General features: G+C 44.0%; 3 non-coding genes across 3 annotated transcripts; all 3 read left to right on the forward strand.

Annotated features, from left to right (window-relative positions):
- The first annotated feature begins 1258 nt into the window (after nucleotides 1-1258).
- trnaa-agc (transfer RNA alanine (anticodon AGC)) lies at nucleotides 1259-1330 on the forward strand. Its single transcript has one exon. It is a non-coding gene; the product is annotated as a tRNA-Ala (tRNA).
- A 1927-nt stretch (nucleotides 1331-3257) lies between these two features.
- On the forward strand, nucleotides 3258-3329 carry trnaa-cgc (transfer RNA alanine (anticodon CGC)). The gene has a single exon. It is a non-coding gene; the product is annotated as a tRNA-Ala (tRNA).
- Nucleotides 3330-3871: 542 nt separating this feature from the next.
- On the forward strand, nucleotides 3872-3943 carry trnat-ugu (transfer RNA threonine (anticodon UGU)). Its single transcript has one exon. It is a non-coding gene; the product is annotated as a tRNA-Thr (tRNA).
- The last annotated feature ends 22303 nt before the right edge of the window (nucleotides 3944-26246 follow it).

The following is a 26246-nucleotide window of genomic DNA, read 5'->3' on the forward strand; positions in this document are numbered from 1 at the left end:
TGCAAGGCCTGAGAATTATTGTGTCTGAATCTGCATCGAAAGATTGAAGGAAAGAGTATCTTTGTACTTGTTAAAAATCACTAGCTTTCCTCATTCGGACAGGTTCACAACTTTGATGTCTACTGTTGCATAGCAAAGTCTGTATGATGTCAAATAGGGTCGTTTAATTTCATTAGCTCAGCTAATTCGTACATGTTTGCAATTTCCCGAAATATGGCATTGGTCTTGTTGCTTTGAAAAGCTTGGACAATGTTGTTCAACTTCAATAATCTAAGACTGCAAGACCTGAGAAATATTATGTCTGATTCGGCATCGCAAGATTGAGGGACATAGTCTTTTCGTACTTGTAAAATATCACTAGCTTTCCTCATTCAGATAGGTTCACAATTTTGATGTCTGTTGTTGCTAATCAACGTCTGTTTGATGTCATATCGGAGAATATGGAGCAGAAGGTGTTGCCTCGTGCATAAGGCGTCTTACTTCAAAACCGAAAATTGAGGTTTTGAGGCATTTTCGTGGTCGTTTAATTTCATTAAATCTGCTAATATGGACATGTTTGCAATTTCCCGAAATAAGGCATTGGTCTTGTTGCTTGGACATTGTTGTTCAACTTTAATAATCTAAGACTGCATGGCCTGAGAAATATTGTGTATGATTCTGCATCGCAAGATTGAGGGAAAAGGTCTCTTCTTACTTGTTAAATATCACTAGCTTTCCTCATTTGGACAGGTTCACATCTTTGATGTCTACTGTTGCACAGCAAAGTCTGTATGATGTCAAATAGGGTCGTTTAACTTCATTAGCTCAGCTAATTCGTACATGTTTGCAATTTCCCAAAATAAGGCATTGTTCTTGTTGCTTTGAAAAGCTTGGACATTGTTGTTCAACTTTAATAATCTAAGACTGCAAGGCCTGAGAATTATTGTGTCTGAATCTGCATTGAAAGATTGAAGAGTATCTTTGTACTTGTTAAAAATCACTAGCTTTCCTCATTCGGACAGGTTCACAATTTTTATGTCTATGGTTGCATAGCAAAGTCTGTATAATGTCAAATAGGGCTGTATCACATAGACTGCGTGGCCTAATGGATAAGGCGTCTGACTTCGAATCAGAAGATTGAGGGTTCGAGTCCCTTCGTGATTTTTTAATTTCTTTAGCTCAGCTAATTTGAATATGAAAACTTGTTCTCAACTAGCTTACCTGGTTAATTATAGGTGAAATTTAAAAAAATAAGAAACATTTTTTTCTTTCCCAGAAAGGGGATGTAGCTCAGTGGTAGAGCGCATGCTTAGCATGTATGAGGTCCTCGGTTCAATCCCCAGCTTCTCCATTAAAATTTTTGCAATGGCCCATCTCCTACTTTCCAGAATGTTGAAATTCTCAGCAGGAAACAGAGATGTGCTAAATAATTTGCTCTTGTAATCTGAAGAACATGTGTTCAATCCCTGTTCGTACATTTATGGAACAGAAGTGGCATGGTTGCCAACTTCAATTGCATAATTTTCAAAAACTGAAGTTCATGGGTTAGATGACTGTCCATACTTGCTTGTATTTAGAATTGCTGCTATCATTTCATTGTAGTTTCAATGGAGTGGTGTATATAAAAAGTACATTGTATTAATATTGCATTTTATCTGCAAATGAAATGGGATCGAAGCTCAGAGGGGGAGTGCATGCTATTTTAGTATGAGGTCCTTGGTTCAATCCCAAGGTTCTCCACTGAGTATTTGTGTGCCAAATTCATATTACACAACTACTACTTTCCAGAATGTTGATAAATATCTTGCAGCATAAAGTGGCATGGTGGCCAAGCGGTAAGGCGGTCTTGTAAACCGAAGATCATGGGTTAAAATCCCATCCGTACCTTAGATAGCTGGTACCATGGGAAGGTTCTTTCACTGGAGGACTTTGAAGAAAAAAATGTTTTCTCAAAATGGCAACCCTGCTATTATATAGTTAGGGGATGTGCCTCTACGGTAGAGCTAATACTTGAAATGCATGCGCTCTGAAGTTAATCCCCAAATTCTCTGATGAGTATATTTAGTTGTGAAATTAGCTTTTGCACAACTCTACTTTCCAGAATGTTGACATTTTAAGAAGGAAATAGATGTGCTAAGTCATCTGTTTTTGTAAACTGAAGCACATGGGTTCATCCTGGGTTCAAGCCTTGTTCGACGTTTATGGAAGCTAGATGATATTATGGAAATGTACTTTCATTAGAACAGTGTAAAGTATTGTATTGATATGGCCACTACGACCTGTATGCTCTAGTCGGCTGGCCCTCGCTACATATTCGTTGCCAGACCCACTGGTTCCCGGTCATCTTTTTAGTCTATGCTAGGTAAAGCTCCGCCTTATCTCAGCTCACTGGTCACGATAACAACACCCACCCGTAGCACGCGCTCCAGCAGGTATATCTCACTGGTCATCCCCAAAGCCAACACCTCCTTTTGCCGCCTTTCCTTCCAGTTCTCTGCTGACAATGACTGGAACGAATTGCAAAAATCGCTGAAGCTGGAGACATATTTCCCTCACTAACTTTCAGTGTTGCCAAATTAGCGACTTAGTCGCTGTATTTAGCAAGTATTCAGACCCCTCTGAATACTTGCAGACATTTTCATTTTACTCACCTTTTGTCTCTTCCACAATGTTATTCCTCACTCCTACAGTGTCCATCACAATTACATGCACATGGACAATTATGCAAATTAGGTGATGACATCATTTAGCAACTTCCAGCGACTTTTAGGACAGCCAATAGCTACTTTCCTTACTGAGGTGTTGGCAACACTGCTAACTTTAAACATCGGCTATCTGAGCAGCTAACTGATCGCTGCAGCTGTACAAAGCCCATCTGTAAATAGCCCACCCAATCTACCTACCTCATCCCCATATTGTTTTAATATACTTTCTGCTCTTTGCACACCAGTATTTCTACTTGCACATCATCATCTGCTCATCTATCACTCCAGTGTTAATTTGCTAAATTGTAAATACTTCGCTACTATGGCCTATTTATTGCCTTACCTCCATTTGCACGCACTGTATATAGACTTTCTTTTTTTTCTTCTATTGTGTTATTGACTGTACGCTTGTTTATTCCATCTGTAACTCTGTGTTGTTGTTTGTGTTGCGCTGCTTTGCTTTATCTTGGCCAGGTCGCAGTTGAATATGAAAACTTGTTCTCAACTAGCTTACCTGGTTAATTATAGGTGAAATTTAAAAAAAATAAGAAACATTTTTTTTTTTCCCAGAAAGGGGATGTAGCTCAGTGGTAGAGCGCATGCTTCGCATGTATGAGGTCCTGGGTTCAATCCCCAGCTTCTCCATTAAAATTTTTGCAATGGCCCATCTCCTACTTTCCAGAATGTTGAAATTCTCAGCAGGAAACAGAGATGTGCTAAATAATTTGCTCTTGTAATCTGAAGAACATGTGTTCAATCCCTGTTCGTACATTTATGGAACAGAAGTGGCATGGTTGCCAACTTCAATTGCATCATTTTCAAAAACTGAAGTTCATGGGTTAGATGACTGTCCATACTTGCTTGTATTTAGAATTGCTGCTATCATTTCATTGTAGTTTCAATGGAGTGGTGTATATAAAAAGTACATTGTATTAATATTGCATTTTATCTGCAAATGAAATGGGATCGAAGCTCAGAGGGGGAGTGCATGCTATTTTAGTATGAGGTCCTTGGTTCAATCCCAAGGTTCTCCACTGAGTATTTGTGTGCCAAATTCACATTACACAACTCCTACTTTCCAAGATGTTACAATTCTCACAGGAAACAGAGATGTTATTTGTGTGCCAAATTCACATTACACAACTACTACTTTCCAGAATGTTGATAAATATCTTGCAGCATAGAGTGGCATGGTGGCCAAGCGGTAAGGCGTCGGTCTTGTAAACCGAAGATCATGGGTTCAAATCCCATCTGTGCCTTACTGAAAGATAGCTGGTACCATGGGAAGGTTCTTTCACTGGAGGACTTTGAAGAAAAAAATGTTTTCTCAAAATGGCAACCCTGCTATTATATAGTAAGGGGATGTGCCTCTACGGTAGAGCTAATACTTGAAATGCATGCGCTCTGAAGTTAATCCCCAAATTCTCTGATGAGTATATTTAGTTGTGAAATTAGCTTTTGCACAACTCTACTTTCCAGAATGTTGACATTTTAAGAAGGAAATAGATGTGCTAAGTCATCTGTTTTTGTAAACTGAAGCACATGGGTTCAATCCTGGGTTCAAGCCTTGTTCGACGTTTATGGAAGCTAGATGATATTATGGAAATGTACTTTTATTAGAACAGTGTAAAGAAAGGGTCAATTGTATTGATATGGCCACTACGACCTGTATGCTCTAGTCGGCTGGCTCTCACTACATATTCGTCGCCAGACCCACTGGCTCCAGGTCATCTTTTTAGTCTATGCTAGGTAAAGCTCCGCCTTATCTCCCGTAGCACGCGCTCCAGCAGGTATATCTCACTGGTCATCCCCAAAGCCAACACCTCCTTTGGCTGAATTTCCTTCCAGTTCTCTGCTGTAGCCACTGTAGAGAACAAATCCCATGCTTTTGTTTGAGGTTAACATTTTGTGTAATTCCACTAAGATTTATAGGGTGAAAATGCAAGCTTGTATAAGTTAGTAACACACACTGTCCGCATTAGGGAAATTTGCGCAATACACAATTTACTATGGCAAAGAAATTCAACATGTCAATTTAAGATGATTGTATTTGTTGCCTACTCACAAAGTATTACCAAAAGTACAGTGTAGGATCGGAGGTGCTGGGGAATGGAATGGACGGACCCCGATCTGGACGTCCGCGGGTGGCCAACAGGTTATCCAGCTGGTCGAGGGTAAGGGTGGTGTCCCTGCAGGGCCCTCTCATTCCATCCCACGCTGGCAGCCAGGGTCCTGAAGTCCAGGTGACGGAGGAGTGGACAGCGGTGTGGGTCGTGGTGTTGGTTGGGGTGAAGTTGATGGAGGTGTGGGAAAACCCCCTCTCTCCCATCGTTCCTTGGTGAGCAGCACAAGTCGTGACACAACTAAACACCCTGGATTCTTTACACACACATTGATAGGCAAATATTTGGACTCATCAGACCAAAGTACAGATTTACACCAGTCTAAGGTCCATTGCTGGTGTTTCTTCGCCCAAGCAAGTCTCTTCTTATTATTGGTGTGCGTCCTTTAGTAGTGGTTTCAATGGAGCAATTCGACCACGAAGGCCTGATTCACGCAGTCTCCTCTGAACAGTGTATGTTGAGATGTGTGTTTCTTGAACTCTGTGAAGCATTTATTTGGGCTCCAATCTGAGGTGCAGTTAACTCTACTGAACTTATCCTCTGCAGCAGAGGTTACTCTGGGTCTTCCTCATGAGAGCCAGTTTCATCATAGCGCTTCATGGTTTTTGCGACTGCACTAGAAGAAACTTTCAAAGTTCTTGAAATTTTCCATATTGACTGACCTTCATGTCTTAAGTAACGTTGGACTGTCTCTTTGCTTATTTGAGCTATTCTTGGCATAATATGGACTTGGTCATTTACCAAATAGGGTTGTCTCAACACAACCTATTGGCTCAAACGCTTTAAGAAGGAATGAAATTCCACAAATTAACTTAAGAAGGTAAACCTGTTAATTGAAAAACATTCCAGGTGACTACCTCATGAAAAGAGTTGAGAGAATGCCAAGAGTGTGCAAAGTGGTCAAGGAAAAGGATGGCTACTTCGAAGAATCTATATTTTGATTAGTTTAACACTTTTTTCTTACTACATGATTACAATTGTGCTATTTCATAGTTTTGATGTCTTCACTATTATTCTAAAATGTAAAAAAATTGTAAAAAGAAAGAAAAACCCTTAAATGAGTAGGTGTGTCCAGACTTTTGACTGGTACTGTATATATTGTGATATTGCAAATATGGTACAATCCAAGGGTGCAAAGCTTTTGGAGACTTACCCAGAAAGACTCAGAGCTTTAATCGCTGCCAAAGGTGATTCTAACATGTATTGTGAATACTTAAATGTGAATACTGTGTGAATATTGTAAATTAGATATTTCTGTATTTAATTTAATACAATTGAGAAAAAATTAAAAACATATTTTCACTTTGTCATTATGAGGTATTGTCTGCAGCTGGGTGAGATGATAAAAAAAACTATAATTTAATCCATCTGTAAGAAAACAAAATGAGGAATAAGTTAAGGGGTATACTTTCTGAAGGCACTGTATATCTGCAAGAAAGTGATTAACGAGCGACTCTTTGAAAGAGGGTCATATAAACACTGCCTTATTTAAAAAGTATAAAAAATAGCAATCATGCTATAATCGGCATAGTTTCTCAGACCAAATCTTCATTCGGGTTTAAACAAAGCAATCTGATCATACTCCAATAAAATACACGCTACAAGGAATGCAAAAAAAAAAAAACTGGCTTCTGCAAAGCACATATACATTGTCCAATCAACATCCACACATTGATTTCCTTCTTCGGGTCTTTATTCAAACACAAACACACTTGGAATAAAATGCTCTTTCAGTGTCTTGTTGCAGGTTGTGCAATGTTCAAAAGTGTGTGAGAGATTAGCATCAATGTGTGTGTATGTGTGTGGGGTCAAGTTTGGAAGGTCGTACATATGCAAATAGCCGAGATTGTGTATTTCAGGACTATGGACAGCAGCGATATTGGCAAAGCGATATCTGTCATCCAGCACCACATGACAGTAGACAGCGGCCATCTCATGTGAAGTTGGCACTGGGGAAATCCCATGTAATGAAAAACGAGGCCAAGGAGGAAAAAAGACTGAACTCTATGCTAAACTGTTCTGCCACATTCATTTAAAATGTTACATCTTTCAATTTGTAAATAATAGGGAATACATCTGCAAATAATTGAAACTGACTACTCAAACTACACTGTACAGCTTTAGTGTGTCTGTGCATTATTTATTTTATTTAACCAGGAAGGGCTCATTGAGATTTAAAATCTTTTTTTCAAGAGCGTCCTGGCCAAGATAGGCAGCAACCAAGTCATTACAAAAATGACAGACAAACAACATGAAAAACTACAAGTAATCTAGTAAAAACCATAGAATTCACAAGATGATAACAAAATCAAAAACAGCAAATTAAAAACATTGACAGGTCGGGGAATCAGTCTCAAGATCATTCATCAGTGATTTAAAAATACCAATCGGGACAGGTTCTTCCAGTTTAAAAGTATTTTGTAAGGCGTTCCAAGACGATGACACAGAGGACATAAAAGCCCTTTTACCAAATTCCGTTTGGACATTTGGAACAGTTAGCAGGATAAAGTCCAGCGAACGAAGAGAGTACCCACCACATTTCTGAACAATAAAAATGCCCAAATAAAAAGGTAGTAAATCCAAAATGGCTATGTAAATAAAAGTATACCAGTGACTGAGCCTACGAGTGACTAGAGAAGGCCAGCCAACCCTGTTATACAAAGTGCAGTGGTGGGTAAGGGTTTTGCAGTTTAAAATAAATCTCACAGTGCCATGGTAAAGGGTGTCAATTGATCTCAAACACTGAGCGGAAGCATTCATATATAAAATATCCCCATAGTCTAGTAAAGGCATAAATGTAGCTGATTACTAGCCTCCTCCTGGCTTCAACAGAAAAACAGGCCTTATTCCTAAAATAAAATCCCAATTTCAGCTTCAATTTTTTTGTAAGTTGTTGAATATTCTCAATTTAAAAGAGAGGCCATCATCAATTCAAATTCCAAGTTATTTGTATGAGGTTACAACCTCAATCTCCTTGCCCTGACAGGTAGTAATAGTTGAAAGGTTCAGAGGTCTATTTCTTGCTTTAGAAAACACCATTAGTTTAGTCAGTATTGAGGATAAGCTTCAATTGACACAAGGTATGTTGAACAGTATAAAAAGCAGTTTGCAAGTTCTGGGAAGCTTTTGTAAGAGATGAGGCACAACAGTAAATAACAGTATCATTAGCATAAAAATGAAGTTGTGCATTTTGGACATTTTTGTCTAAATCATTTATATAAATAGTGAATAAGAGAGGACCAGGAAAAGAGCCTTGGGGCACACCATTAAAGACAGACAATTTAACAGACATAAGCCCATCAAATTGAGAGCACTGAGTTCTATCAGACAGATAGTTAGCAAACCATGCAACTGCATGCTCTGAAAGACCTACACTCGACAATCTCTGCCTTAGTATAGCATGATCAACTGTATCAAAAGCCTTAGAGAAAAGGGCGGCAGGTAGCCTAGCAGTCTCAATCCGCCCATTTAACGCAGAAGTGTTACATAGGCCCCCCCAGGGCTTAGACTGTTTAGTGCCAACAAAAAGAAGGGGATAAAAACATGAAAAATATATATATACACATATATTTGTCAACTTATATCTCTCAGATTTAGGACAGACACTTCAGTTCCATGTAGTGATTCTGTTATTTAATGCATTTTGTAACGGTTTTGACTTGAGGTTATTATTTATAGGGGTGCCAGGTAGGTTGTGCCTACCAGAGAAAACATTGATTTCTCCTTTTAGTTTGGGAGGAAATGAGTCCCAGCTGGTCCGTCAAGTCTACACCAATACAAAGGACTTATGTAAAAGTCAGGATGGAAATAAACTTTTCATAAACCCTTAAAACATTGAAAAGAACTTCAAAAACAACTATATTATTTTGCGTGGGTTGTATTAGCAACATCAATGATTACACACACATAATAATATAACACAATGAGTTCTGGTTCCTCCAGAAATGTCCTGTACCTCAGGCCTAAAAAGAGTCCAGCCCGGTAAAGGAGTTCAGTGAACTCAAGTGACTGTTGTCACGCAATGTTTGTCCGTTCATTCCGTGTAGCGTAAACCCAGTATTAATCATACAATCAATATAACAATTATTTTACCACAGAACTTTAAAGCGTATCAACTCTTACTAAGTCCTCAACTACAACTAACGACATAAATCATCACCGTATACATCACATCAAAACAAATGAAATACCGTATACAAAAAGGTGGTAGTCAGTCGGTCAGTCAGACAATCCAATCCGCCAACAGATCTCCAGCGGAGAAAGGCCACGAAGAACGGAGAGGTGTAGTCCACGGACGCAAAGAGTGGATCCGATCCTGGGTAAACTCTTAGGCTACAAAACACATGTTTAACGGCAACAAAACAACCCGAATAGAGAAGCTTCGGAACTGAGGGTTGAACACATCCTCATTCACGTCTCCATCACAACCCCACTTTTGCACAGCTGATGCTGGCTATTTAATTGGGAATTAAAGGGAAAGCACCCTATTGGAAGGAGAAGCACTGAGACGGTTCAGAATAATTCAGGGCGTCACAATTTGTATGGGCAAATAGCAGTAAGGCCGATACAAACCCCTCGGCCCAGACAGGGCGTAGACTCTTGTGGGTTAAAAAGCATGATCATTACAAAGGTGCAACTCGTGCTGGAGGCAATAAAAGGCCACGCTAAAATGTGCAGTTTTGTCACACCTCACAAGGCCACAGATGTCTCAGAGACAGAGACTGAGAAAAATAGGAGCAAGGAAAACCGCTGGTTGACTTCTTTTGAGGTAGCGTGCAATTGGCATGCTGACTGCAGGAATGTCCACCAGAGCTGTGGCCAGAGAATTTAATATTTATTTCTTTAAGCCGCCTTCAATGTTGTTTTAGAGAATTTGGCAGTATGTCCAACCGGCTTCACAACCACAGACCACGTACGTATATGGCGTCGTGTTGGCTGTATGGTTATGGTGTGGGCAGGCATAAGCTACGGACAACGAACACAATTGCATTTTATCAATGGCAATTTGAATGCACAGAGATACCGTCACGAGATCCTTAGGCCCATTGTCGTGCCATTCATCTGCCGCCATCACCTCATGTTTCAGCATGGTAATGAATGACCCCATGTCGAAAGGCCTGCATACTGTTAATGATATGTCATGTATTGTCATATTATGTCTTGTTCCTGTTCTTTCTCTTCACTCCGTCGCCCTCTGCTGGTCGTATTAGGTTACCTTCTCTTCCCCTCTTTCCCCCAGCTGTTCCTCATCTTCTCTAACTACCTCGTTCACCCTTTTCCCACCTGTTCCCTTTTTTCCCTCTGATTAGGTCTCTATTTCTCTCTCTGTTCCTGCTTCTGTCTTTGTCAGATTCTCGTTTGAGTTTCTCATGCCAGAACCAAACTATCGTCTCGTTTGCTTCAACCTTGTCCTGTCCTGTCGGAATCTGCCTGTTCATCTGAGGCTACGTGTGATCAGGTACCTCTGTCCTCTACAACCCAGCTAATCTCCTCTGCTGCTAGAAGGGGACTCTACCCAGCTATTCTCCTCTGCTGCTAGAAGGGGAACTCTTCTGTGATCTTCAGAAGGACTTTATGTTTCATTTGTCGCCCTCTCTGCGGGTTGTTTACTTTGCCATCATATACATTTGAAGAGGATCTATGTCTTACCTGTGTTTTGACATTAAAGGACTCTGTTTTTGTTAAACCGCTTTTGGGTCCTCACTCACGTGCATAACAGAAGAATCTGACCAAGAATGGACCCAGCGACTTCGGATCCTCTCCACTCAGCCGTCGAGATCCAGGGAGCGATGCTAGGCAGACACGAGCAGGAATTGTCTGCTGCTCGACATGCCGTTGAGACCCTGGCCGCCCAAGTCTCCAACCTCACAGAACAGATTCACCATCTCCGCCTCGATCCACCGGCCACTTCCAGGGCTTTCGAATCTCCGGAGCCCAGAATCAATAACCCGCCGTGTTACTCTGGGGAGCCCACGGAATGCCGCTCGTTCCTCACCCAGTGTGATATTGTGTTTTCTCTCCAGCCCAACACTTACTCCAGGAGCACAGCTCGTATCGCCTACGTCATATCTCTCCTTACTGGACGGGCTCGTGAGTGGGGCACGGCAATCTGGGAGGCGAGGGCTGAGTGTACTAACCAGTATCAGGACTTTAAGGAGGAGATGATACGGGTTTTTGATCGTTCTGTTTTTGGGGAGGAAGCTTCCAGGGTCCTGTCTTCCCTATGTCAAGGTAATCGATCCATAACAGATTACTCTATTGAGTTTCGCACTCTTGCTGCCTCCAGTGACTGGAACGAGCCGGCTTTGCTCGCTCGTTTTCTGGAGGGTCTCCGCGCGGAGGTAAAGGATGAGATTCTCTCCCGGGAGGTTCCTTCCAGCGTGGATTCCTTGATTGAACTCGCTATTCGCATAGAGCGACGGGTTGATCTTCGTCACCGAGCTCGTGGAAAGGAGCTCGCGTTCTCCGTTGCCCCCCTCTCCGCATCACTACCATCTTCCTCCGCCGGCTCGGGTGCTGAGCCTATGCAGCTGGGGGGTATCCGCATCTCGACTAAGGAGAGGGAACGGAGAATCACCAACCGCCTCTGTCTCTATTGCGGTTCCGCTGGTCATTTTGTCACTTCATGTCCAGTAAAAGCCAGAGCTCATCAGTAAGCGGAGGGCTACTGGTGAGCGCCACTACTCTGGTCTCTCCTTCAAGATCCTGCACTACCTTGTCGGTCCATCTACGCTGGACCGGTTCGTCAGCTTCCTGCAGTGCCTTGATAGACTCTGGGGCGGAGGGCTGTTTTATGGACGAGACCTGGGCTCGGGAACATGACATTCCTCTCAGACAGTTAAGGGAGCCCACGGCCTTGTTCGCTTTGGATGGTAGTCCTCTCCCCAGGATTCAGCGTGAGACGCTACCTTTAACCCTCACTGTCTCTGGTAATCATAGCGAAACCCTTTCTTTTTTAATTTTTCGTTCACCTTTTACACCTGTTGTTTTGGGCCATCCCTGGCTAGTTTGTCATAATCCTTCTATTAATTGGTCTAGTAATTCTATCCTCTCCTGGAACGTCTCTTGTCATGTGAAATGTTTAATGTCTGCTATCCCTCCTGTTTCCTCTGTCTCTTCTTCACAGGAGGAGCCTGGTGATTTGACAGGGGTGCCGGAGGAATATCACGATCTGCGCACGGTGTTCAGTCGGTCCAGGGCCACCTCTCTTCCTCCACACCGGTCGTATGATTGTAGTATTGATCTCCTTCCGGGAACCACTCCCCCCCGGGGTAGACTATACTCTCTGTCGGCTCCCGAACGTAAGGCTCTCGAAGATTATTTGTCTGTAGCTCTTGACGCCGGTACCATAGTCCCCTCCTCCTCTCCCGCCGGAGCGGGGTTTTTTTTTGTTAAGAAGAAGGACGGGTCCCTGCGCCCCTGCATAGATTATCGAGGGCTGAATGACATAACGGTGAAGAATCGTTATCCGCTTCCTCTTATGTCTTCAGCCTTCGAGATCCTGCAGGGAGCCAGGTTTTTCACTAAGTTGGACCTTCGTAACGCTTACCATCTCGTGCGCATCAGGGAGGGGGACGAGTGGAAGACGGCGTTTAACACTCCGTTAGGGCACTTTGAATACCGGGTTCTTCCTTTCGGCCTCGCTAACGCTCCAGCTGTCTTTCAGGCATTAGTCAATGACGTCCTGAGAGACATGCTGAACATCTTTGTTTTCGTTTACCTTGACGATATCCTGATTTTTTCACCGTCACTCCAGATTCATGTTCAGCACGTTCGACGTGTCCTCCAGCGCCTTTTAGAGAATTGTCTTTTTGTGAAGGCTGAGAAGTGCACTTTTCATGCCTCCTCCGTCACATTTCTCGGTTCTGTTATTTCCGCTGAAGGCATTAAGATGGATCCCGCTAAGGTCCAAGCTGTCATTGATTGGCCCGTCCCTAAGTCACACGTCGAGCTGCAGCGCTTTCTCGGCTTCGCAAATTTCTATCGTCGTTTCATCCGTAATTTCGGTCAGGTGGCAGCTCCTCTCACAGCCCTTACTTCTGTCAAGACGTGCTTTAAGTGGTCCGTTTCCGCCCAGGGAGCTTTTGATCTCCTCAAGAATCGTTTTACATCCGCACCTATCCTTGTTACACCTGACGTCTCTAGACAGTTCGTTGTCGAGGTTGACGCGTCAGAGGTGGGCGTGGGAGCCATTCTTTCTCAGCGCTCCCTCTCTGACGACAAGGTCCACCCTTGCGCGTATTTTTCTCATCGCCTGTCGCCGTCGGAACGTAACTATGATGTGGGAAACCGCGAACTGCTCGCCATCCGCTTAGCCCTAGGCGAATGGCGACAGTGGTTGGAGGGGGCGACCGTTCCTTTTGTCGTTTGGACGGACCATAGGAACCTTGAGTACATCCGTTCTGCCAAACGACTTAATGCGCGTCAGGCTCGTTGGGCGCTGTTTTTCGCTCGTTTCGAGTTCGTGATTTCTTATCGTCCGGGCTCTAAGAACACCAAGCCTGATGCTTTATCTCGTCTCTTCAGTTCTTCAGTAGCCTCCACTGACCCCGAGGGGATTCTCCCTGAGGGGCGTGTTGTCGGGTTGACTGTCTGGGGAATTGAGAGGCAGGTAAAGCAAGCACTCACTCACACTCCGTCGCCGCGCGCTTGTCCTAGGAACCTTCTTTTCGTTCCCGTTCCTACTCGTCTGGCCGTTCTTCAGTGGGCTCACTCTGCCAAGTTAGCCGGCCACCCCGGCGTTCGGGGTACGCTTGCTTCCATTCGCCAGCGTTTTTGGTGGCCCACCCGGGAGCATGACGCGTCGTTTCGTGGCTGCTTGTTCGGTCTGCGCGCAGACTAAGTCCGGTAACTCCCCTCCTGCCGGCCGTCTCAGACCGCTTCCCATTCCCTCTCGACCGTGGTCTCACATCGCCTTAGATTTTATCACCGGACTGCCTTCGTCAGCGGGGAAGACTGTTATTCTTACGGTTGTCGATAGGTTCTCTAAGGCGGCTCATTTTATTCCCCTTGCTAAGCTTCCTTCTGCTAAAGAAACGGCACAAATCATCATCGAGAATGTTTTCAGAATTCATGGCCTTCCGTCAGACGTCGTTTCGGACAGGGGTCCGCAATTCACGTCTCAATTTTGGAGGGAGTTTTGCCGTTTGATTGGGGCTTCCGTCAGTCTCTCTTCCGGCTTTCACCCCCAGTCTAACGGTCAAGCAGAACGGGCCAATCAGACTATTGGTCGCATCTTACGCAGTCTTTCTTTTCGTAACCCTGCGTCTTGGTCAGAACAGCTCCCCTGGGCAGAATACGCCCACAACTCGCTTCCTTCGTCTGCGACCGGGCTATCTCCTTTTCAGAGTAGCCTCGGGTACCAGCCTCCGCTGTTCTCGTCTCAGTTCGTCGAGTCCAGCGTCCCCTCCGCTCAGGCTTTTGTCCAACGTTGCGAGCGCACCTGGAAGAGGGTCAGGTCTGCACTTTGCCGTTATAGGGCGCAGACTGTGAGAGCCGCTAATAAGCGTAGAACTAAGAGTCCTAGATATTGTCGCGGTCAGAGAGTTTGGCTCTCCACTCAGAACCTTCCCCTTAAGACAGCTTCTCGCAAGTTGACCCCGCGGTTCATTGGTCCGTTCCGTATTTCTCAGATCATTAATCCTGTCGCAGTGCGACTTCTTCTTCCGCGATATCTTCGTCGCGTCCACCCGGTCTTCCATGTCTCCTGTGTTAAGCCCGTTCTTCGCGCCCCCGCTCGTCTTCCCCCCCCCCCCCCCCCATCCTTGTCGAGGGCGCACCTATCTACAGGGTCCGTAAGATTTTGGACATGCGTCCTCGGGGCCGTGGTCATCAGTACCTAGTGGATTGGGAGGGGTACGGTCCTGAGGAAAGGAGTTGGGTTCCCTCTCGGGATGTGCTGGACCGTTCGCTGATCGATGATTTCCTCCGTTGCCGCCAGGTTTCCTCCTCGAGTGCGCCAGGAGGCGCTCGGTGAGTGGGGGGGTACTGTCATGTATTGTCATATTATGTCTTGTTCCTGTTCTTTCTCTTCACTCCGTCTCCCTCTGCTGGTCGTATTAGGTTACCTTCTCTTCCCCTCTTTCCCCCAGCTGTTCCTCATCTTCTCTAACTACCTCGTTCACCCTTTTCCCACCTGTTCCCTTTTTTCCCTCTGATTAGGTCTCTATTTCTCTCTCTGTTCCTGCTTCTGTCTTTGTCAGATTCTCGTTTGAGTTTCTCATGCCAGAACCAAACTATCGTCTCGTTTGCTTCAACCTTGTCCTGTCCTGTCGGAATCTGCCTGTTCATCTGAGGCTACGTGTGATCAGGTACCTCTGTCCTCTACAACCCAGCTAATCTCCTCTGCTGCTAGAAGGGGACTCTACCCAGCTATTCTCCTCTGCTGCTAGAAGGGGAACTCTTCTGTGATCTTCAGAAGGACTTTATGTTTCATTTGTCGCCCTCTCTGCGGGTTGTTTACTTTGCCATCATATACATTTGAAGAGGATCTATGTCTTACCTGTGTTTTGACATTAAAGGACTCTGTTTTTGTTAAACCGCTTTTGGGTCCTCACTCACGTGCATAACATGATAAGAATTGGAGGAATTGACTGGGTCAAGAACCAGGACTCGGTGGAGTAAAGTATAGAGTAAGGCTGTTTATTCAGAGAAAGATATTGCTCTAGCGTGCACGGACTCGTTCAATTGACTCAGATGGAGCCAGCTGAAGAGAGCCCCGAAACATTGTGTGCATTGGATTTTGTACATAGAATGACGTAGGTAGAATCGTCTTTGTTCTTGCTTCGGACTGGTTGGCGTGGAACAGCAGAGCTTGGTCTGGTCCCGCTGTCACTTCTCCATTGGTGCAGAGCTGAGTTCTTTGTTCTCTGTGCTGAGGTGTGTGTGCCTGTGTGAAACTGTGGTTAGGGAGTTTCAGCCATCTGTGCGTGGGGGTGCCAGTGCGGTTAGTATCTGCTGGGAACAGGGGGAGGGGAGGTTATGAGACAGAGAGCATTTATTAGTGCAAGCTATAATTGCATGGTTAGGCCACAGGCATACAACAGTCAGTGAATGCTTTATTACATGTGTTAATATGTTATTGCAATACTCACTGCCTTCATGTTCACTGTAAGTCATTTGTGTAGAAGTAGCTGTTCTGCATATGGATTCGGCATGTTTGGGGGCCTCAACCACATTGTCTAGGAGGACCGGTTGTTGCTGGGCAAAAAAATCATTGACCTTGGTGAACACATTGTTGAACAGTTTAACAGTGCCTGGCCAAATGATCTTTCCTTTCACATTGGCCCAGTTGTGAACACTGACAGGAAGGGTTGAAGCTGACAGGGATCTCTCTAACTGGCCAGACACTGAAGCATCAGACATTTTAGTCATCTGGGTGAAGCTATTAAGGTCTTTAGTGATGCTTATGACAATGTTGGATGCTGCAGAATTGGTGTGCAGAGAAGAGGTGAACAAAGATGGAGTTACACTCTTCTGAAGGATTTTGACATCTCTATCATCACCTTCATTACTGGACTCTGCACAAATGTCTGCACTTCTACCATCAAGGCTGGTATTTACAATGCCAATCAACCCTGATTGAAGGATCCCACCAGCCATATGTGAGGCTTTAGTTTGAAACTCCTCACTACATAGTTTGTCAAAGGCTGTGGATTTAAGACTTCTAGAGGATGCCTCCTCCTCATCATTGTTGATCTCACCATGCAAATTGTCCTGTGTATTGACAGCATAGTCATCAACAGATAAATATGATTTGGAGGCGGCAAGGACGTCAATCTGAGAAACAACGGCATCCAAAAGCTTGGACAGGTCTTCTGTATCTCCTTTTAGGCTAGAGAGGCATTCCTCCATGGATTACTCAGAGTGATACACAGTGAGGATCTGACTAATGACCTCCTTGGTACAGGTTTGAAGGTCCGCTTGGATTTCAAGAGAATCCCTATTACAAGTCACCTGAGAATCTAAACTTTCACTAGGAGCCTGTTTGAGAGTCTCATCATGTATTGGTGTATGTTACGAATCTCTTTTGGCCCGACAGTCTAGGGGGGGATGGTAGTGAGACCCGTAACATAACTCATGTAAATTATAATAGTGACAAAGTAAAAGTGAACGAAATAACCACGACAACCGAAATAATACCGTCAAACTCAGGGTTTATTATAAACACACGGTAATGGGGGGGGGAGCAGGAAAAGGGGCTGAGCTGGACCCAAGGAAAGAAACAAATATGCAAAAACACCCCTAAGCTAGACTATTTCAACAACAGCTAACTAACTAACCAAAAATACAGTGGGTGGTCCGCCCAGTTCTAACTAGTGTGTTTTAACAAAGTTTACCTACGGGTAGTGTATGCCCATGGGCGACTTGTCTTGGTTTCCCCTTTTCCCACCAGCAACAAACAAACACCATAACCAAAACAATACTCACAGGTGATGACAAAGTGCTATGGAGGTGCTCAAACAAAAGAGAGGTTAATTAATACACAGAGAGCGAGATCTACATACATGGCATTACAAAGAGATTGAGCTCTCCTGAAATCTACAAGAACAGCGATCTACCAACATAGCATTACAAAGATTGAGCTCTCCTGAAATCTACCAAGAACCGCTATCTACCAACATGGCATTACAAAGATTGAGCTTCTGAACAAACAAATGATGGGGTTTTTAAACCATGGGGAAGGAACTGTGATAGGGTAGGAAACAGGAGGAGGTGTGTCTTCTGATTGATGGGTTGATTGTTGACTGTGAGGGGAGAAGGAGAGAAAAGAAACACACACAGGATACACACAGACACAGGATACCTGTATCCGTAACACTCCCACCCTTAAAAGAGCAACCCTAGGGATTGCGACCACAGTATTACAATTAATACTTACAACAACAACGTCAACCTTGCCAAAACATACAAACATCATCTTCACACACGAGACAAAGCATCTGCCAACACATTATCTGAACCCTTTTTGTGGCGGATCTCCAAATTATAATTTTGTACAATCAGCGCCCAACGCATAAGGCGCTGGTTCTGGTTGTACATTCGGTGGAGAAAAACTAAGGGGTTATGGTCAGTATACACAATCACTGGTAGGGCACTGGAACCAATGTATACTTCGAAGTATTGCAGAGCCAACAACAAAGCAAGAGCTTCTTGTTCTATTGTCGCATAGTTTGTTTGACATTTATTAAATTTACGGGAAAAATAACAAACAGGATGATCTACTCCACTCTTGTCCTGCTGCAGTAGAACAGCACCAGCACCTCTGGCACTAGCATCTACCTCAAGCTTGAACGGTTGTTCAAAATCCGGAGCAGCAAGTACAGGGGTACTACATAAGAGTGCTTTCGCTGATTCAAAAGCTCTCTTACAATCAGGGGACAACACAAATGGTCTTGCCGGACTGAGCAAATCAGTCAATGGAGCAACTACCGCAGAGAAATTTTTACAGAAGCTACGGTAATAGCCAACCATCCCTAAAAAGCGGCGTAGCTCTCGTCTAGTGGTAGGTGCAGGGAATGCAGTTATAGCCAAGACCTTGGCATCAACAGGGCGCACCTGTCCATGGCCAACCTCTTTACCGAGATAGGTAACAGTAGCCTTCCCAAACTCGCACTTTGCCAAGTTCAGGGTTAGAGAAGCAGCTGCCAACCGTTCACATACTACCCTTAGCAAGTCAACATGATCTGACCACGTAGACGAATAAATCACTAGGTCATCAAGGTATGCACTACAATTAGGAACGCCAGCTAATACAGAGTTAACCAGTCGTTGGAAAGTGGCTGGTGCATTTCGCATCCCAAAAGCCATGACTGAGTACTGAAGGAAGTTGTCTGGGGTCACAAAGGCAGAAATCTCAGAAGCACGTGAAGTTAACGGAACCTGCCAGTAACCTTTTAAGAGGTCCAACTTGGTCACATACTTAGCAGCACCAATAGTGTCGATACAGTCGTCCAGTCTGGGTAACGGGAACGAATCTGGCATTGTGACAGAATTTACCTTTCGATAATCCGTACATAACCTGGACGTACCATCAGGTTTAGGAACCAGAATGCAAGGAGAACTCCAAGGGCTTGAACTTGGCTTAGCCAGGTCATTCTCCAACAAATATCTCACCTCATCCCTCATTATCTTCCTCTTGGAAGCGTTGATACGATATGGGTGTTGCTTGATAGGTGTAGCATTTCCAACATTAATGTCATGTTCCAACACATTTGTGCGAGTAGGAACGTCATTAAAGAGACATGGAAAACTGTGTAGTAGCCGCACAATATCATTAGCCTGTCCATCCGTTAAATGAACCAGACCTGACTGGATAGACAGCAGCATTTCTGAGTTGGGCAATCTAACACACTGCTGCTGAGTATTGCGCAACTCCAAGCCATCAACATCATCAATATGACAGTCCACTATCATCGCAGTAGTAGCAGAGGAGACAGCAGTACCTTCCTCTGTTTTTGAACTATCTAGCTGTGTGATGGGTCGGGTGTGGTATGCTTTCAACATGTTAATGTGACACACACGAGATTGGCGTTTTCTATCAGGAGTTTGAAGCACATAGTCAGTTTCACTTATTTTCTTTTCAATTAAATAAGGACCAGAGAAACGAGCTGACAGTGAAGATCCTGGAACAGGTAATAACACCAGTACTTGGTCACCTGGCTGTAGTGGACGAGAAACAGCCTCTTTATCATAGTGTCTTTTCATGCTCCTCTGTGAGGAAGACAGAGCTTCCTTTGCAAGAGCACAAGCTTGGTGTAGGCGCTCACGAAAGCGACTAACATAGTCCAACACATTCTCATCTCTGGTACACAACTCTTGGGACAAGAACTGTTCTTTAAGGACTTTCATTGGTCCTCTTACTGTGTGACCAAACACTAGTTCAGCCGGGCTGAAACCTAGGGACTCCTGCACAGTTTCACGAGCAGCAAACAAAACTAGAGGAACTCCCTCATCCCAATCTTTCTCAGATTCCAAACAATATTTACGTAGCATAGACTTCAGTGTCTGATGCCATCTTTCAAGCGCACCCTGAGACTCTGGGTGATAGGCGCTTGATACACGATGCGAAATTGATAAGCATTTTAACACCTGCTTGAAGAGCTTGGATAGGAAATTGGTACCTTGATCGCTTTGTACCACCTTAGGTAACCCGAATGTCGTGAAGAATTTTATTAAGGCTTTACTCACTATCGGAGCTGTAATCCTTCTCAGAGGAATAGCCTCGGGGTATCTTGTAGCCATACACATTATCGTTAACAAAAACTGGTTACCCGATTTTGTCTTCGGTAACGGTCCGACACAATCAACCACCACATGCTCAAATGGTTCACCTATGACAGGTATAGGACAAAGAGGAGCAGGAGGAATAACCTGATTTGGTTTTCCTGTTATCTGACAGGTGTGGCATGTCCGACAGAACTGAGCCACATCTTGTTTTAAACCTGGCCAAAAGAAATGTCGAAGGATCCGATCATACGTCTTTGTAATTCCTAAATGACCAGACCACTGGTGATCATGAGCAAGGGATAACACATTTTGTCGAAAGGCTGTAGGAATCACTATTTGGTAAACAGCATTCCAATCTCCACCCGCGTCAACATGGGATTTCCATTTACGCATGAGGAGATTACCATCAATGAAGTAAACCACATTCTTCTTCTTCACCTCTTCCAATGAGACAACACTAGTAAAACATTTAGCAAGTTTGTCGTCAACCTTTTGGTTAGCAATCAGCTGCTCACGAGTGACTGGTAACTGTATTGCATCAGCAATAAGTTCAACGTTCTTTAATTCTTTCCTGGGCTGTTTGTCAGAGGTGATCAACTTCTCAGAGGTATCACACAATCCATCCTCTTGATCATCCTCTTTGAACAGAACAGTGTTCGACAAATCTATCACGTCACCCTCTTGTAGTGCCTGAGCACGAGTGACAGCACAAGCGGGGAACACATGTGGATAACTCTGTGCCAACTCATTCGAGAGAGAGTGGTCACTTTTATCCAATACTTCCAATACGGGTACTAGCTTTCCTCCGGCAATATCGTTACCCATTATAAAGGTCACACCTTTCACTGGCAACTTAGGACGTACCCCCACTCTGAATATTCCACTGATTAACTCAGAGTGTACTTTCACAAAGTGCAACGGCACTGGGACAAAACCCATTTCAATACCCTGCACTAACACACTGGAACCACAGTATGTATCGTCAGATAAGGGCAACACATCAGACAATATAAACGACTGCGCCGCACCAGTATCTCTAAGGATTTTAACCGGACGCTGAGACGCTTCGTCATTCTCTAGGGACACAAACCCCTCGAAAATGAATGGTTCATAACTGCGGTCGGGGACTGGGTCTTTCAAACTACAGTTACCCTGAGGCACCTGTTTTGTTGCAGACCTCACAACCGTACGAATTAGACCAACACCTGTTGGCGGCTTGGCACGAAGAGGCATCCCTTGTTTGCGTTTAAGCAGGAAGCAATCATTAATCATATGTCCCACTTTATGACAATAGAAACAGGAACGCTTATTCTTCTGGCGTGCTTGATATACTACTGCGGGCCGACTAGGGCTAAAGGTAGGAAACTCAGTGGTTCTACTCTCAGTTTGAGCCGAAAACACACTCTTGTGCGTCAACACAAACTCGTCTGCCAACACAGACGCTTCTGCCAGGGAGGATACTTTCTGTTCGTTTAGGTAAACTACAATGCGTTCGGGTAAGCAATTTTTAAATTCTTCCAACAAGATTAACTCCCGGAGAGAGTTGAAATCAGTTACCTTACTAGCAGCATGCCATTTATCAAACAGATTTCCCTTGTCTCTAGCAAATTCCACATAAGTCTTACTAGAAGACTTTCTATGAGACCTAAATCTCTGTCGGTATGCCTCAGGCACAAGCTCATAGGCACGAAGAACAGTAGCTTTGACCACTTCATAATTCAAACTGTCCTCTAGAGGTAGCGCTGACAAAACCTCTTGGGCTTTACCAGTTAATTTACACTGAAGTAATAGGCACCATACCTCTTCAGGCCACTTCAATGCTATGGCTATACGCTCAAATACACAAAAATAGGAGTCAACCTCCGACTCTCTGAACAAAGGTACTAAGGCTATCTGCCTACTAATGTCAAACGTGTTTGAGGACACAGCTGGTGAGGACGGCTCACAAACAGGCACAGTAGGAACGAAGGCTAGCCTCGCTGTCTCTGCCTCCAGTTCCATCTGGCGCATTTTAAACGTCATCTGCCGCTGTTCTCTTTCTGCCTCAATTTTACACATCATCTGCCGTTGTTCTCGTTCTTTTTCTGCCTCAATTTTACACATCTCCAACTGGAGAGTCTCTCGCCTAATTTGGGCTCTCTCTTCCACCTCTAGTTGGAACTGTGCTAAACGGACATCCCTTCTGGCATCACCGTTTGACAGTGGGGAGAGTGGATCAAAATGGGACAATGTGGCTGGTGTTTTAGCCTCACCCTCATTATCAGATACCAATGGGCTTATAGGAGCAGTTACATCCCCTACAGGGTTAGTAGACTCAGGCAGCGGTAACACAAGCACCTGCTCTTCCAACAATACATTTAACACTAGCTGTTTAACCTCCGCCTTAACTACACTCTGCGGAATCGATATTGAGTAATGGTCAGCCAAGGTCATTAAATCAACTCTACGACATTTATCAAAAACCTCCCACGAAGGATTATCCAAAAAGGACTTCAAATCAAAAGTAGCCATCTTACACTACTTCACAAGAGCCAACGAAAAATAGCAAACACTAATGCTACTTCAGCTATGACGCTCAACACTGAACTATACCACTACAACAATCTACATGAGCGGCACGGGTGTCAGTAAAGACATATCCCGGACGAGGCTCCACTTATGTTACGAATCTCTTTTGGCCCGACAGTCTAGGGGGGGATGGTAGTGAGACCCGTAACATAACTCATGTAAATTATAATAGTGACAAAGTAAAAGTGAACGAAATAACCACGACAACCGAAATAATACCGTCAAACTCAGGGTTTATTATAAACACACGGTAATGGGGGGGGGGAGCAGGAAAAGGGGCTGAGCTGGACCCAAGGAAAGAAACAAATATGCAAAAACACCCCTAAGCTAGACTATTTCAACAACAGCTAACTAACTAACCAAAAATACAGTGGGTGGTCCGCCCAGTTCTAACTAGTGTGTTTTAACAAAGTTTACCTACGGGTAGTGTATGCCCATGGGCGACTTGTCTTGGTTTCCCCTTTTCCCACCAGCAACAAACAAACACCATAACCAAAACAATACTCACAGGTGATGACAAAGTGCTATGGAGGTGCTCAAACAAAAGAGAGGTTAATTAATACACAGAGAGCGAGATCTACATACATGGCATTACAAAGAGATTGAGCTCTCCTGAAATCTACAAGAACAGCGATCTACCAACATAGCATTACAAAGATTGAGCTCTCCTGAAATCTACCAAGAACCGCTATCTACCAACATGGCATTACAAAGATTGAGCTTCTGAACAAACAAATGATGGGGTTTTTAAACCATGGGGAAGGAACTGTGATAGGGTAGGAAACAGGAGGAGGTGTGTCTTCTGATTGATGGGTTGATTGTTGACTGTGAGGGGAGAAGGAGAGAAAAGAAACACACACAGGATACACACAGACACAGGATACCTGTATCCGTAACAGTGTAACACCATCGATGACCTTTACAGAGTCTTGGCAGGGAGTGAGAAAACGCCTCAGCATTTCTCCAAATCTATGATATATAATACGAGCAGCATGAAGGGTGCTCACTTTTGAAATTCTGAAATTGTCAGAGTGATGTGCCTGCATGGACTGAACAATAGTCTCCACATCTGTTACAAAAGTGTCCAGCAATTTAGATGCTTCAGAGTCTCCCAGTAAGCTGTTTGTAAAGGGGTTGACAGATCTCAGAGCTTCGCTCACTGCCTTTCTAGCCTTTGTCTGGAAAGACACACTGGAGAGTTTCTTCATATTTATAACTGGAAGACTCAGGGTAGATTCACTGTTGGTGGTGCTGTCCTGCAGACCAAGTGGAAAAGTGAGATGAGAGAGACAATGTTCACTGTCTAATAACTCCGATGGTGAGGGGGAACACGAACTGGTGAAATCATTCAAGTCAGACATGATGCCATCCACAAATAGAATGGCCTCCAGAGACTCTTCAGAAACACACTCTCCAACAGAAGATGAGAACTTCTCCATCACCTCAGTCTTATACAAGACAAGAACCTGGCTGGCAATCGCTTTTGTGGTGTCAAGGAGGACTTGGTCTTGCAAATACTTTTTGAGAGCCAAGAGAGGTTGTGGGGTCTCACTTTGTCCTTTTTGTTCATTCATAGATGAGGGGGTTATTAAAAGTGGTTTACAAGAAATGGAGTCCGATGTGTCAGCCTCACCATTACTGGAATGACCGACGTCCAGGCACAAAGTTAGAACCATTGTGAAATAATATTTTGTGCTCTCCACAAATGTACTTGCGAGATACCCTTTTTCTGGACAGGTAAGAATCCTCTTCAGCGTATTTTTCATGTCGTAGTAACAGCCAACAGTGTAAGACCAGATCTTACTCTGATGGTTTTCAAGAAGGATCTGCTCACTCTGTGCAGGAGAGCAGGATGCCCTGATAGACTGGGTAAGATTGTCCATGTCTGAAACAAAGGTACTTACCAACTCAGAGGCCTCAGGGTCAATCATAAGGTCTCTGATCTCACCTATCCGAGGAGTTGGACTAGATGATATAGTGCCAGAACAACATGATGTACAACCCCTGAATATTTTAACAATCTCCCGGATCGATTCAGTGGCCTTGGTCTGAAACTCCTCAGTGAGTAGTCTATCCATACTTTGTGTTGACAGACGAAGACTAGATTTGGCACCTTTGATATTGAGGTTGCTCTCTCCTTGTTTTAGCATCTCCTCAGGACTTTTACAAGCTTCAAGCATCTTCATATGGTCACCAACAACACAAAGCAGTTCCCATTTTCTTCCTTATTGCTGAAGTTCAAAACAGTGCCACTGAGGGCTGTCATGACCTGTCCTGTTAAATGTGTCATATCCACCTCAACACCATCCTCTCTGAGAACAACAATCTGCTCAACACTCTTCCCATTAATATACATCTGAAGTATGTTGGAAACGCCAGACACCATCTCCTCAACAACCTTGGTTCTGGAGACACCACCACTGGCAAAAATAACAGGGGACATTCGGCCAGAGATGGGAGTTTGGATGGCCACAGAGATTATGGAATTGACCTTCTTTGACACTTCTCCAACAATAACCCGGGATAGACTTTGAGTGTCTACCTGGTCCTCTCTTTGGATACAGAGGACATTGTTCAGCGACTCTTTGAAGGAATCCTGGACACCAGTGAGGAGACTGTCCTCAGTAATCCCAAAAAAGTCCCTGAGTGGCTCAGATGATATAGACTCACCATCTCCCTGAGTATTTGGCAACACTGTCTGAGACCTTTGAGAATACAAAGCAAACAATACAGCATTCCATATTCAATAGTAGACACGGTAGTGACATTAATACATCATTCAGTAATCAGTTAAACTGGTCATTAAGAGTAAACTGTTATACAGATAACAAAACATATTTTCACAAAATGGGTTATGAATAGTTAGGTGAAACCGGTTTCTTTAGGAATGACTGAACATACCCATTACGTGAGCAGCTTGATTTGGCCGTGCAAGACCTTGAGGATTTGCTGCTGCCTCTCTTGCGAACCTTCAGGTTTGTGCTAGAGGATCTCTCTGATTCTGTCAGAGACTTGCCGGATACTGGAGACACATGGCTGTATATCCGTACAAAACGGAAAATTGCAGGGATGATGACCTCCAGGATGGCCTCAGATACAAACCGCACAATCTCCAGGCACATCTCTGCAAGCAATGCCCTCATCACCTGTAGGACCGAAACAGTGTAGGTAGATTACTCATAGCCGGGCTCTGAAACCAAGCTCCTCGAAGAGATACCAACAATCTCACATATGTTCATGAGAATCATGAAAGTGGCATACATTGGAAAGCAGGAAAAGCAGTAGGCTACTAAAAAGCTCTTTGAATGTAACTGTTTGTGATAATGTGGATGATACTGTAGATAGATAAAAGGTTTGTATCTAATATTCTTGAAACATCTATTAATATATCTATGAATCATTTTCAGGGTTAAGGGACTTACAGGGTCCATCCTGCCAATGCTTATCTGCCTCCATTGCCTATAGGAGATAATTAGATGTTTTTAGCACCAAAAAGCACACACAACACACATACAATTTATAAAATCCAGATGACATTGCATTCAAATACTACAATAGAAGTTTGGACATACTCCTCAGTAAGTTTTTCCAGAAACCGGATGATAATCGGGTTGAAAGCATCCGGATCGATTGGCGGGAGGTC

Source organism: Oncorhynchus clarkii, chromosome 20 (assembly GCF_045791955.1).
Source record: "Oncorhynchus clarkii lewisi isolate Uvic-CL-2024 chromosome 20, UVic_Ocla_1.0, whole genome shotgun sequence".
Lineage (NCBI taxonomy): Eukaryota > Metazoa > Chordata > Actinopteri > Salmoniformes > Salmonidae > Oncorhynchus > Oncorhynchus clarkii.